The sequence below is a fragment of the Thalassophryne amazonica genome, chromosome 2 (genome assembly GCF_902500255.1).
Source record: "Thalassophryne amazonica chromosome 2, fThaAma1.1, whole genome shotgun sequence".
NCBI classification, from domain to species: Eukaryota; Metazoa; Chordata; class Actinopteri; order Batrachoidiformes; family Batrachoididae; genus Thalassophryne; species Thalassophryne amazonica.
In genome coordinates this window covers 102,451,372-102,465,277 of record NC_047104.1, presented here as the reverse complement: position 1 = coordinate 102,465,277, position 13,906 = coordinate 102,451,372, and positions in this window count along the sequence as shown.

Genomic DNA, 13,906 nt, shown 5'->3' with positions numbered 1-13,906 from the left:
CACTGCCATATATGTTGCATCTGTCAAAAAATGCATTATGAAGAGTTAAAAAAGCACATATAATGTTGGGAAAATGAAGTACACGGACCCACGCCAGAGGGCGTGAATGAACGGCCAATAGAAAGTCCGAATAAATAATTTATTCTGCAAATGTGCACAAACAACCAAATATGCGTTTAGTCTGTCAATCTCAAAACTCAGTGACGCGTGGGCAGGCCCGAGGGTAGGAGACGCCTATCCAGAGAAGAGCCGGGACCCACGATGTTCCACCGCCAGCGGAGACCTGCAATACACCGGAGCCGCCAAGTCCTGAGTCCCCAGGTGGCCACCGCTTCCAGCTGTCAGATCCGGTACTGCTGGCAGGATCAGACACAGGTGTAAAGGTGGGTGTGTGAACACCCAGCAAACAATCAGCTACAATACAGTTCCTTTCTGAGGGAAAAATCTCCACCTCCAAACACAGGAACACAGAGTACGTGCAGTGCCTTATGTATCACTTAATCAAGTCTGACGTGAGGAGTGGAGATGCCAACTCCTCCAACTTCCACAAACTCGGCTTAAGCTGCAAGTGTACAAAAGGTTAACGACTGCAAAAAGCTCAGATGCAAAAACGTGTGCGTACGGCACAGAACGGCTGAGTAAGTTTACCTTTAGGGTAAGCAGATAACTCGGCAGAGTGTGATGTTTAAAAAAATCTCCTTTAACAGTGGAATATCCGGATAAAATGCTGAAACCGACTTCTTCTGAAACTTCTCTGTTCTCTCACGACGTCCTGGATCAATAGAGCCTGAAATGTGGAGGTTTTAAGCTTGAACAGGCTGATGACGCCGCCTGAGAGCGCTGCGCGACGTCTCGCACCGTGAAAAGTCCTTAAAGCGACAGAATCACCTCAAAATCTCTCATCAGCCGTTAAAATTTTCACTGAAAACCAGCTTAATTTTTCGAACCGTGTCCACTTCGATGTGTCTCACAGGTTTAGAAAAAATTTTGATCAAACAAAGCGCCAGTCTCTCAGCAACTTCTCAGACAAAGGAATTCCGACGAGGGGCTGGACGACTCCTCCCACAAGGAGTGCTCACAGGCGAATGACGTCACCGACAGGCGTGGAAAAACTCACGCATGCGCACGAGGGTTCAAGCATGTCTGACGTAAAAACATATGAATGAAATCCATATAGTTTTTGAAAAAAATAAAAAGGACCGTTACTTTATTGACAGCCCTCGTATATTTCACAAGAATTCAGGAAAAAAACAACAACTTGTAAAGGCAATTTAGTTACACACCAGCCTATGGAACCCAGGATTTTGTTGTTGTTGTCCATTTGGCTGCTCCCAGTTATTTGTTCGGGGTTGCCACAGCGGATACAGCCAGATCCGCATTGATAATTGGCACAAGTTTTACGGCGGATACCCTTCCTGACGCAACTCCAGTTTCACCTGGAGAAACACACACATCCGCTGGTGTTCCAAAGAAGTCTCCCATCCAAGTACTAACCAGATCCTGCTCTGCTTAGCTTCTGAGATCTGACAGGATCAGGCTGACACAGAGCAGACCGGCTGCCTATGGAACCCAGGATAAATATATATAATTTTGTGTGTCTTGTTTCCACTGTATTGAAAAATGACCAAACCATGATTTTTGCACTGTAAAAATTATCAGGGTGATTCAACTTAAAAACTTAAGTTCAAATGCTGCCTTAAAAACACAACTTTATCTTACTAGGTTAGTCCCAATGAGATCGAGATCTCATTTGCAAGGGAGACCTGGGCAATTATAACATTTCCAATTCACCTTACCTGCATGTCTTTAAATGTGGGAGGAAACCTACATTTAAAGACATGCAGGTTAGGTGCAGGGAAAATATGCAAACTCCACACAGAAAGGCCACAGGTGGGAATCGATCGCCTGAGTTTCTTGCTGTGAGGCAACAGTGCTAACCACTAAGCCACCGTGGTGCCCAACTCAACTTTAAGAAAAGTTTAATTCAACTCAGGAAGGTAAGTGATTTTCTTGAAATTGAGTTTACTTATGTTTTTTAACGCAGCAATTCAACTTATAACTTGATTCAAATTAAGTTGAATCAACTTAAGTTGATTCAACTTAAGTTGAATCACCCTGATAATTGTTACAGTGTGTGTACCGTTACACCCATTTTACTTTGGAATATAACTTGCAGGACCTCCCAAACCAGTAAAAAACAAACAAAAATACTTTACTTAGAACAACTGCTGCTTCCTGTCACCTCTACTAAAGTGTTTGTACCAATGATGCAGTTAATTACAATTTGAATGAATCAGTTTGACATTCAGTCTGCTTCAGAAGTATTTGGAAAATGACACTTAAAAAAAAAAGAAGTAATTTTCCTCTGTATGCCATTACAATGTAGCTGACTCATAACTTAGCAGAACTACAAAAAAATTATGTAATTATTTATATCAATTTTTAAAGTTCATTTACTTGAAAACAGGTTATTGGAACCTAAATTATATATTATTTTGACTGCAACAAAATTAAAACACTGATAAAATTAACGCAACTATTTTCACTTTTTTCAACTCAGTATTCTATTTAATAGATTTTTGCAATTTTAAGTACAAAACCCACAATACTGTATTTAAACTACATTGAACACAGATTAGCTACAGTGTTCTTTAATGGGGATGAAACACGAACACATTAAGTTTAGTGATTTTTTTTCAAGGATAATTTGATATACAGCAGCATTCAGGGCCAATTTGGCCAATTTCCCAGTTTCAGAACAACATGCTCTACCATTTGCACTATTATTTGAGAAAAGAGTACTTTATTTGGCATAAATGTGTTTAACCCATACACATACACTTTTTGTGCAGTAAACCCTAAAAGAAAGAAATAATATCCAATGAACTCTTGGATTAAGGGTCTGTCTTTGTCAGACATTTTGACCATGAGGGGAAAAAAATAGTTGAAATATATTTTAAAACTGCACTGTCAGGTGACTGATTTAGCCTTTGAAGAATACAACCCACTGGCAAAAATTATGGAATCACCGGCCTCAGAGGATGTTCATTCAGTTGTTTAATTTTGTAGAAAAAAAGCAGATCACAGACATGACACAAAACTAAAGTCATTTCAAATGGCAACTTTCTGGCTTTAAGAAACACTATAAGAAATCAAGAAAAAAAGATTGTGGCAGTCAGTAACGGTTACTTTTTTAGACCAAGCAGAGGAAAAAAATATGTAATCACTCAATTCTGAGGAAAAAATTATGGAATCACCCTGTAAATTTTCATCTCCCAAATTAACACCTGCATCAAATCAGATCTGCTCATTGACATTGACCCTATGCCATGACATTGACCCTATGTGTCTTTTTGCAAGGAATGTTTTTGCAGTTTTTGCTCTAGATAATAGATAATTGGCAAAGCTTCTGGGGAAAACCTGGTCTTGTTAGGAGAGACGGCATCCATCCCACTTTGGATGGAGCAGCTCTCATTTCTAGAAATCTGGCCAATTTTCTTAAATCCTCCAAACCGTGACTATCCAGGGTTGGGACCAGGAAGCAGAGTTGTAGTCTTACACACCTCTCTGCAGCTTCTCTCCCCCTGCCATCCCCTCATTACCCCATCCCCGTAGAGACGGTGTCTGCTCCCAGACTACCAATAACCAGCAAAAATCTATTTAAGCATAAAAATTCAAAAAGAAAAAATAATATAGCACCTTCAACTGCACCACAGACTAAAACAGTTAAATGTGGTCTATTAAACATTAGGTCTCTCTCTTCTAAGTCCCTGTTGGTAAATGATATAATAATTGATCAACATATTGATTTATTCTGTGTTAAAGATTTTATATATATGTTATCACTGTTAAACGTTTGTACCTTTTGTCTTCTTTCTCATGAGAACGGTGTTGTGCTGTTTGCACTAACCCTGAGAATGTACGTGTTATTCAACCTTGTTTTAGCATGCTGGGGTCAATCTGAACTGGGAATAAGGAGCTGGATGTACTTATTATTATTATACAACTTGTTTTTGTAGCCGCTAACGACTGGGAGTGAAGCATGACGGGGTCAGTCATGAACTGGGAGTAATAGAACTGAAGGTTGTTTTTGACTGTTGTGACGTGATGCTTAGTGTGAAGACCAGGACACTCCAGGCAGATGCACAACAGCTGATAACTGCAACAGACGAACGAGATGTGCTGACCTCCGACGATAAGAGTAAAAGAAAGAAACTGTTTGTCCTTACAGCTGCGCTTATAGACGTATGTGTTTATGTTACGGGAAGAAACTTGTCTCGCGTTGTCCCCCCCCCCCCTTAGGACAAGTTTTATGATGTAATGAGGGCATCTCTAATAAAAAGAGCGGGAGCACAGGCCAGACTTTAGTGTAGCCTTGGTGTACAGCCTGGCCGCACTCCGCGCGTGATTAATTTGACTTTCTGTCTCACTGGTGTTTCTTGACTCTGTTTGTCTTATCAAAGGTTTTAAGAATGTTTGGAGGAGAAAATACCCAACATTGACTGGGGGCTACGTCCGGGATCTCAACAATACCGGAGGTGTCCAGCGGGGGTCGCCAAGTCCAGACGTAAATCCTTGGCCAAGGTCCGATCGATTGATCGTGTCTGCAATTGTCGACCACCGTTGGCATCGTCTGGTTGACGAGATTTTCCCGAAGAAGACAGACAGGAAGTCGAGTCAGTGAGTAAAATTTCTTTGTAAACAGTACTGAGTGAGTGGTGATCAGATCACATAAACAGTTAAATTCCGCAAGCGATGATACAGAATCGTCTGTTAATGCAAAGCAGTTAAACTCTGTAAGGAGGGTGCGGACTCCTCTGTTTATATACGCGTACCGGTAGGGGATAAAAGTGATCACATAAAACAGTTAAACTCCGTAAGCGATGATACAGAATCGTCTGTTAATGAAACACAGTTAAACTCTGTAAGGAGGTCGGACTCCTCTACGGTTGCGAGGGACGCACGTAGTTAAATTCCGGAAGGAGGATACGGACTCCTCTGTTTTAATACGTAAAGGAAATCCCGGGTAGAAATACGTGCACTGTAAAAAAGCAGTTAAATTTGGCAGGGACGGCGGAGTCCCCTAATGCAGGACATTAGTTAAATTTCACGGGAGGGCGAGCTCCCCTGGGCTAGGAATACGCGTATGATTATTAAAAGTGTTTCTATGTGTAAATAGTGTTTTGTGTAAGTGTAAATAACTGTGTGAAAGTGTAATACTTTGGACGTTAGTGACAACCGTGCGTGTGGAAGCAGAGGCAAGTGATTCCGCTTCCTACGGGGAGGTGAAAGGAATCAACCACACGACGGCAAATTAATTGTCACGTCCAAAGAAAGTGTGAAAACTTCAGATTTAGAACACCCTAGGTGTGCCCCCGTCTGAAGTCCAAATTATAACAAGGGATAATAAAAATGGGGGGTAAGACGTCTAAAAATAAGGAAAATTTATCAACTGACGACTGGAAATTTATGGAAGCAAAAAAAAATCCAAAAGCAACAAAGAAATTGGAGACCTGGATAAATAAACATGACTTTGACGGACGACTGAACCTGATCAGTATACAGAAGCTAAAGAAGGAGTTAGAACAGCAACATAAAGGTGATGAGAAAAAGATGCAGAAAGTAGGGGCAGATTTAGTGGCATTTTGGGAGGAAGAAGCAGAGAACAGACAGAAGGGAGCAGAGAAGCGACGATTAGAGAAAGCAAGGAAAAAGAAAGTTGTAGGTAAGGCAGAAGAAGATGTGATAATTCAGCACAGAGAACCAGAACAGCCTCAGCAACCACCGCCGGCTGGATCGTCGGTGACAACAACACCCTTATCTCCTCTACCAGAGGATGACGATGTACCGCCACCACAGTATGATTTAGCAGTAAAACCTAAGGTAAAAAGTGAAAAACCAGAAAAACCAGAAAAACCACAAACACGCAGTCAAGCGAAAGTGCCTACAGCCCCTCCCATGGTGGAACACAGTGACCAGGGAGGTGCCTATCCTATGATAGAAGTACCAAATCCTCGTGCAGGAACAGCAGGACAGCGATCAACCATGCTCGTATATCGAACATGGAATGCTGATGATATCAAAGCAGCAGTCGACATGATACCATCGCCACATGTCGACATTGAGGGATTTATGCAGGATATAGAAAACATTAGAAGTTCTTACCACCTTAGTGGACCTGAAGTCCAACAGGTGTGGATGAAAGCATGTGGCCCTAAAATGGAGTCAGATACGCGGAGACTGGAATCCTGCAGACCAGGATGGCGTACCATTGCCACATGATGATCCAGTCTTGAAAACAAGAGTGGAAGCTATGATTACACGTGCAAAAGGTGTGTTAGGACCAAAGATAAATTATACTGAAATTACCAGGACAACTCAGAAAGAAGGAGAACCATGGACAGAGTTTAGATGCAGATTTGAGAGTGTATTTAGAGTCCATAGTGGCATATTGCCAGGAACACCAGTGTATGAAAACAAATTGAAAAATGTTTCACCTGTGAAGCTGACAATGACCGATTTGATTCATGATGGCAACTCAACAGCTGTCATAACAGTAACAGGTGCCACTGAAGATGTTTTAAAATTGAGATTCACAGGTATGCCATTACATGTGTCACTTTGTAAACCATATTTGACAGAATGGCAAGAATTGGGACTGACAGTCATAACAGCTTTGTCAGCCACTGATTGGAGCAGAGTTGGACCACGAACGGAGTTCAGTCCATCAACTAAATTGTATAAAGTGCCAGTTAATGTCTCATTGGTGCTGACAGCTGGAACACACATTGATGTGTCCACTTCACAATCCTGAGTGTTTCAGTTGAGTCCTGAAGAAGATGATCTTCTCTCTTCGGTACCATCAGGATTGTGGACAACAGGTCCTTCAGACGTAGGACTGATAAAAAATACACAACCTGTAGTTATAAGACCAAAAACAGAATACAGACCATGTGTAAGACAGTATCCATTGAAACCTGATGCAATTGAAGGAATCAGGCCAGTAATAGAGAATTTATTAACAGCAGGAGTAATAGTGCCATGTCCAGATTCACCATGTAACACACCCATATTTCCTGTGAAAAAGGCTCCGCCCTCAGTGGGATGGAGAATGATTCAAGATCTGCAGGCAGTAAATGCTGCTGTGATTAAAAGAGCACCATGTGTCCCAGATCCACACACCTTGTTAAATTCGCTGAGACCAAATTCTAATAGTTTCTCAGTAACTGACATAAGCAATGCATTTTTCTCTGTGCCAGTACACCCAGATAGTCAATTCTGGTTTGCTTTTACCTTTAAAGGACAACGATATACATTCACCAGATTACCGCAGGGTTACGCAGAGAGCCCAACTATTTATTCTCAAGTCATGTCAGCATGTTTAGCCAATTTTGTTCCACCGGCAGATAGCCAACTATTAGTGTATGTTGATGACATTCTGATTGCCTCTGACACACGAGAAAACTGCATAACTGACACAGTAGCATTATTATGTTTCTTATTTGATAATGGCCACAAAGTGAGTAAAAACAAAGTTCAGTTGTGTAGGGATAAAGTAAAATATTTAGGACATGAATTATCAGCCACAGGGCGCACGATCCTGTCTGACAGGAAGGAAGCAATTTTACATGCTCCAAAACCACAAACCAAAAAGCAGATGATGTCATTTCTTGGACTGACTAATTACTGCAGGGCATGGATTCCTTGTTATGCAGAGTTGACTAGTCCACTTTCTGATTTGATGTACAAGGATTATATTTCAATGTCAACCGTGTTGGAATGGAACAAAGATGCTGAGGAAGCTTTTGTAAAAGTAAAACAAACATTAGTGTCATCCACAGTTTTGGCACTACCAGATTATAGTAAACCATTCATTCAAACAGCTGATTGTAAGAATAAGTTCATGACTAGTGTTTTGGTTCAAGTGTATGGCTCAAAATTAAGGCCAGTTGCCTACTACTCATCTAAATTGGATGCAGTGGCAAGTGCTCTACCACCATGTGTACAGGCTGTTGTTGCAGCCTCTATGGCTGTTCAAAGTAGCAGTAATGTTGTTCTCTTCCATCAGCTGACACTGAAAGTTCCACATGCAGTTTCTGCACTTCTGTTGCAGACAAACATGAGCCTTTTGTCCCCAGCAAGACATCTTTCGTGCATGTCCTTGCTATTATCACAACCACACCTTACGGTAGAGCGCTGTACAACATTGAATCCATCCACATTGATACCTTTACCTGAGGATGGTGAGCCGCACAATTGTCTTGATGTAGCTACAGTCTGTACGAAAGCACGCCCAGACCTCCAGGACACACCCATCCCAAACAGTACAATTGTGTATGTGGATGGTTCTTCCACTAAAAACGCTTATGGACAAACACAATCTGGATATGCTGTTGTCACAAATTTAGAAGTATTGGATTCTGCTTCATTGCCATCCTCATTTCCAGCACAAGCAGCTGAATTAGTTGCTTTAACTGCAGCTTGCTATCTGTTTAAAGGTACGGCTGTAACAGTTTATACAGACAGCCAGTACGCTTTTAGCACAGTGCATGTGTTTGCAAAACTGTGGGAAGAGCGTGGAATGGTGACATCATCTGGATAAATAAAGGAGCTACGTATGCAAATGATTTGTACGTATGTTCACAAAAGAAACCCATATTGCCAAAAAATATGTTTAAATGGGCAGCTATTATGAGCCATGGCGTGACGCATGTCTCATCAGGGGGTATGATATCGCAATTGCAATCTATTTTTTGTCTTTATGGGTTCGATGCATATGCAAAACAGCATTGTAGAGCATGCATGACATGTGCAAAACACAATTCACAAGGCAATTTGAGACCCCAAAGAGGCAAATTTCCAACACCACAATATCCCTTTCAAGTGATTCACATGGATTATATACAGCTGAGTAAACATGAAGGGAAGGAATTTTGTTTACTCGTAATTGATGCCTTCTCAAAATGGGTAAAATTGTTCCCTACAAAACATGCAGATGCACTTACAGTGGCTAAGGCATTGTGCAAAGACATCATTCCACGATTTGGAATACCAGAAACAGTTTATTCAGATAATGGAGCGCATTTTGTTAATACAATAGTGCAATACGTAGGAGAAGCGCTACAGGTCAATCTCAAAAATCATTGTGCTTATCAACCACACAGTGCCGGATTAGTGGAAAGGACAAAGGGCACAATAAAAATAAGATTAAGGAAATGTATAGAAGAGACAAAACGAACCTGGATTGAATGTTTGGACCTAGTAAAATTGTATATGAGAATAACACCAACACCATCAGGGTTAACACCATTTGAGATACTTTATGGACGACCATATCGTCTACCAATTTTGACATGGATACTAAAACAGCAGATGAGGAACAAACATTAGCAAATTTTATGAAAAAGACATTAACACAGAAAGAGATAACTTAAACACATTTACTGCCGAATAATTTTGATCTTCCACAGGACGGCCTTCCAGTAGTCTAGCCAGGAGACTGGGTGTTCATCAGAGTGATTAAGAGGAAGAACTGGTCCAGTCCTCGTTGGGAAGGTCTATACCAAGTGCTGTTAACAACACCAACTGCAGTAAAGATAGCGGAGAGATCAACGTGGATACATCACTGTAAGATACAGCGTGTGTTGGCGGCCTCCACAGTGTAAGGGGAAGTCTGGCTACAAAGGGAGTCTATTTAATTAGCAATAGATTGTCTCAATGCCAGTGAAGCAGGGAGATCCTTGCACTATTAGGTGAGGTGGTTAACAACACTGTATCCTAGCAATCATGACTGAACTACAGCAGACTGTTGGTAGGGCAGCCGGTTGCGTTGTGATCTTAGTGTGTTTCGTGCTCCTCGGATTCCTGGCCTGGTGGTTGACCCAAGAATTGCAGCTCACTGTGGACCGAGCCAGAGAACAACGCAAGCAACGTCAGAAGAGGTTTATTCATAATGTGAATGAGACAGATGGACACCCTCATATATACCATACTAATTTGTGGTACAGAGATGTTCATTTATTGGCTATGGAATTACGTTACTAATTGTTATGTTTGTTCGCAAATACCTATATCCTCAACACACCCAGCTCTGACGGCTAAACCGTACCCTGCTAGGGTGACAGAATGTCTTCATAATCAAACTGTATTTCGGGGGCAGTTCTAACACCACTTGCCTCAGTGCAACCACTTATATGATAGGGATTTCAACAGAGGACGTACAAGCGTGCCCAAGTGCTGCTCCATTGACTAGATTGAAGGGAAACGCAAAAATATCATCACGTTAAATTGTCATCACAACGGCCATTCCCAAATTGCTTTTACGGGACAGGAAATAAAACTGTAGGTAAAATTAAGAAACGTCTGTGTACCCAAACGTATGTTTTATCAAATAATTTAAGCCTAGCCAAAACATAATATGTGGATGGTACTTATCTTCATCACATTGGACGGGGATGTAATTATACAGGCTCCTTTCCATGGGGAACGGATGAATCATGTGCTTATGTTAGTAAGTTTTTGCTACCACCTGTAAATGGTACTCCGGTGTATGATGACATCTATTGGCTTTGTGGTTCCAGACTGTACATGAGTCTCCCACCAAATTGGGGTGGTGTGTGTGTGCACCTACCCAGGTGACTGACCATACATATGTGGTAGTGCCAAGGACCTCCACAGAGAAGAATGGCAGCACCAGACGGAGGAGATTGATATACCCAGATGTGTTACCACATGATCACATGTGGGGCTCGGATGTACTAAAGGACCAAAAAATTGTGGTCTGTAGGAGATAAAATAGCACATTCATTGTTCCCCTGGATAGGAGTGGGGAAAAAAAAAAAAAAAAAAAAAAAAAAATTCATTAATGATTGAAACTCTGAATTATCGATTGGGTCTGTTCATGAATGTAACTAAAAAAATAGTAGCAGCTCAAAACACTGAAATAGATGCTTTACGTACCATGGTGATGCAAAATCGCATGGTTTTAGACTTGCTTACTGGTTCACAGGGAGGAGTTTGTGTTCTGCTGAACACAACATGCTGTACTTTCATCCCAGACTCCATTCATTCAGTGGATATGCAGGACGCATTGGAAGAGCTGAATAAACTTCGTGATGCAATGCATAAAGACACCCTAGCCGTGAACCGGTGGAATCCCTGGTCCTGGTTGACTTCAGGACCATGTTGGCAGTTACTATTGAAAATGGTGACACCAGTTATTATAGTCCTAATTCTGATTGGACTTTGCATGTGTTGTGTGATCCCTTATATCAAAACAATGGTTGGCAAAATGGTGTCAAATACATTTGTACAGTGTAATCTGGCCTTCCAACAAACTATGCCAAAATATCAAGCATTGAAACAGTCAGACCTTAGTGGAGAAAACTATAATGACTGTACTGAGAATTATGATGATATTGAAAAGCTCACAACTCCAGTTCAAGCTTGAACTGTTGACGTGATGAGTTAACACACTCTTAGCCTATGAAGCTTTAGCTGAAAAAGTAATAAGACAAGTGGTGTAGTCGAATAATACAGAAAAACGGTTCATTTATACCAGTCAGCCGAAGTGATGTATGGTGGTGGTGTGGTGATAACAGAATCTTTGACAGACTGCCACAAAATGTGTCAGGTTATTGTGCATTAATATCATTATTGTTACCAGTTAAAGCCATACCCATGACCCCTGAAGACGTTACGACATATGCAGCCTCTCTTATTCCTGAAGATTGGCAGAGAGGCATAGCCAGACATAGAGTAAAAAGAGAGTGGAAAGGAGTAGGAAATCCAACATATATTGACGCAATAGGAGTCCCCAGAGGAGTGCCTGACGAGTATAAACTGGTTGATCAAATAGCAGCTGGATTCAAATCTTCCATCTGTTGGTGGTGTTCAATTAATAAAAACGTGGACAGAATAAACTACATCCACTACAATGTACAGAAATTAGGAAATTGGACTGAGGAAGGATTTAAGGCTGTCCATTCACAGTTAGAAGCCACATCCCTTATGGCCTTCCAGAATCGCATTGCTCTGGATATGTTGTTGGCGGAGAAAGGAGGTGTTTGTGCCATGTTCGGAGAACAATGTTGCAGATTCATTCCCAACAACACGGCTGCAGACGGCAGTCTCACTCAAGCCATTGACGGGCTGAGGACGTTGAACAGGAAGATGAAAGAGCACAGTGGAGTAAACACCGAAGGCTGGGATTGGTGGCTGGAAGGGATGGGAAGATGGAGGTCTTTGATTTCTTCACTATTAGTGTCTATAGCAGTATTTGCTGCAATTCTAACATTGTGTGGATGTTGTTGTATTCCATGTCTCCGAGGCCTTGTAAATAGAATGATAACCACAGCAATAAGTCCAGGACCAGGAGGGGGACCAGCATCATATCCACTCCTGGGGCAAGACGACACCGAGGAGGACGATGACTCCCATGACCTGTACCCAGACCAATGGAAGTATGATGATCCAGACACCGATGATGGTGACAATGATGACATCACCTCTGGGGTGTAAGCCTATAGAACATACCATGATGAACCTCTTAGTGAAAATCTCAAAAAGAAGTGCTAAGCTAGGTGATAACTACTACTGTATGTTTAACAGGTGATAAACAGGCGGGGAATGTTAAAGATTTTATATATATGTTATCACTGTTAAACGTTTGTACCTTTTGTCTTCTTTCTCATGAGAACGGTGTTGTGCTGTTTGCACTAACCCTGAGAATGTACGTGTTATTCAACCTTGTTTTAGCATGCTGGGGTCAATCTGAACTGGGAATAAGGAGCTGGATGTACTTATTATTATTATACAACTTGTTTTTGTAGCCGCTAACGACTGGGAGTGAAGCATGACGGGGTCAGTCATGAACTGGGAGTAATAGAACTGAAGGTTGTTTTTGACTGCTGTGACGTGATGCTTAGTGTGAAGACCAGGACACTCCAGGCAGATGCACAACAGCTGATAACTGCAACAGACGAACGAGATGTGCTGACCTCCGACGATAAGATTAAAAGAAAGAAACTGTTTGTCCTTACAGCTGCGCTTATAGACGTATGTGTTTATGTTACGGGAAGAAACTTGTCTCGCGTTGTCCCCCCCCCCTTAGGACAAGTTTTATGATGTAATGAGGGCATCTCTAATAAAAAGAGCGGGAGCACAGGCCAGACTTTAGTGTAGCCTTGGTGTACAGCCTGGCCGCACTCCGCGCGTGATTAATTTGACTTTCTGTCTCACTGGTGTTTCTTGACTCTGTTTGTCTTATCAAAGGTTTTAAGAATGTTTGGAGGAGAAAATACCCAACATTCTGCCTAACAGAAACCTGGTTACAGCAGGATGAATATGTTAGTTTAAATGAGTCAACACCCCCGAGTCACACTAACTGTCAGAATGCTCGTAGCACGGGCCGGGGCGGAGGATTAGCAGCAATCTTCCATTCCAGCTTATTAATTAATCAAAAACCCAGACAGAGCTTTAATTCATTTGAAAGCTTGTCTCTTAGTCTTGTCCATCCAAATTGGAAGTCCCAAAAACCAGTTTTATTTGTTATTATCTATCGTCCACCTGGTCGTTACTGTGAGTTTCTCTGTGAATTTTCAGACCTTTTGTCTGACTTAGTGCTTAGCTCAGATAAGATAATTATAGTGGGCGATTTTAACATCCACACAGATGCTGAGAATGACAGCCTCAACACTGAATTTAATCTATTATTAGACTCTATTGGCTTTGCTCAAAAAGTAAATGAGTCCACCCACCACTTTAATCATATCTTAGATCTTGTTCTGACTTATGGTATGGAAATAGAAGACTTAACAGTATTCCCTGAAAACTCCCTTCTGTCTGATCATTTCTTAATAACATTTACATTTACTCTGATGGACTACCCAGCAGTAGGGAATAAGTT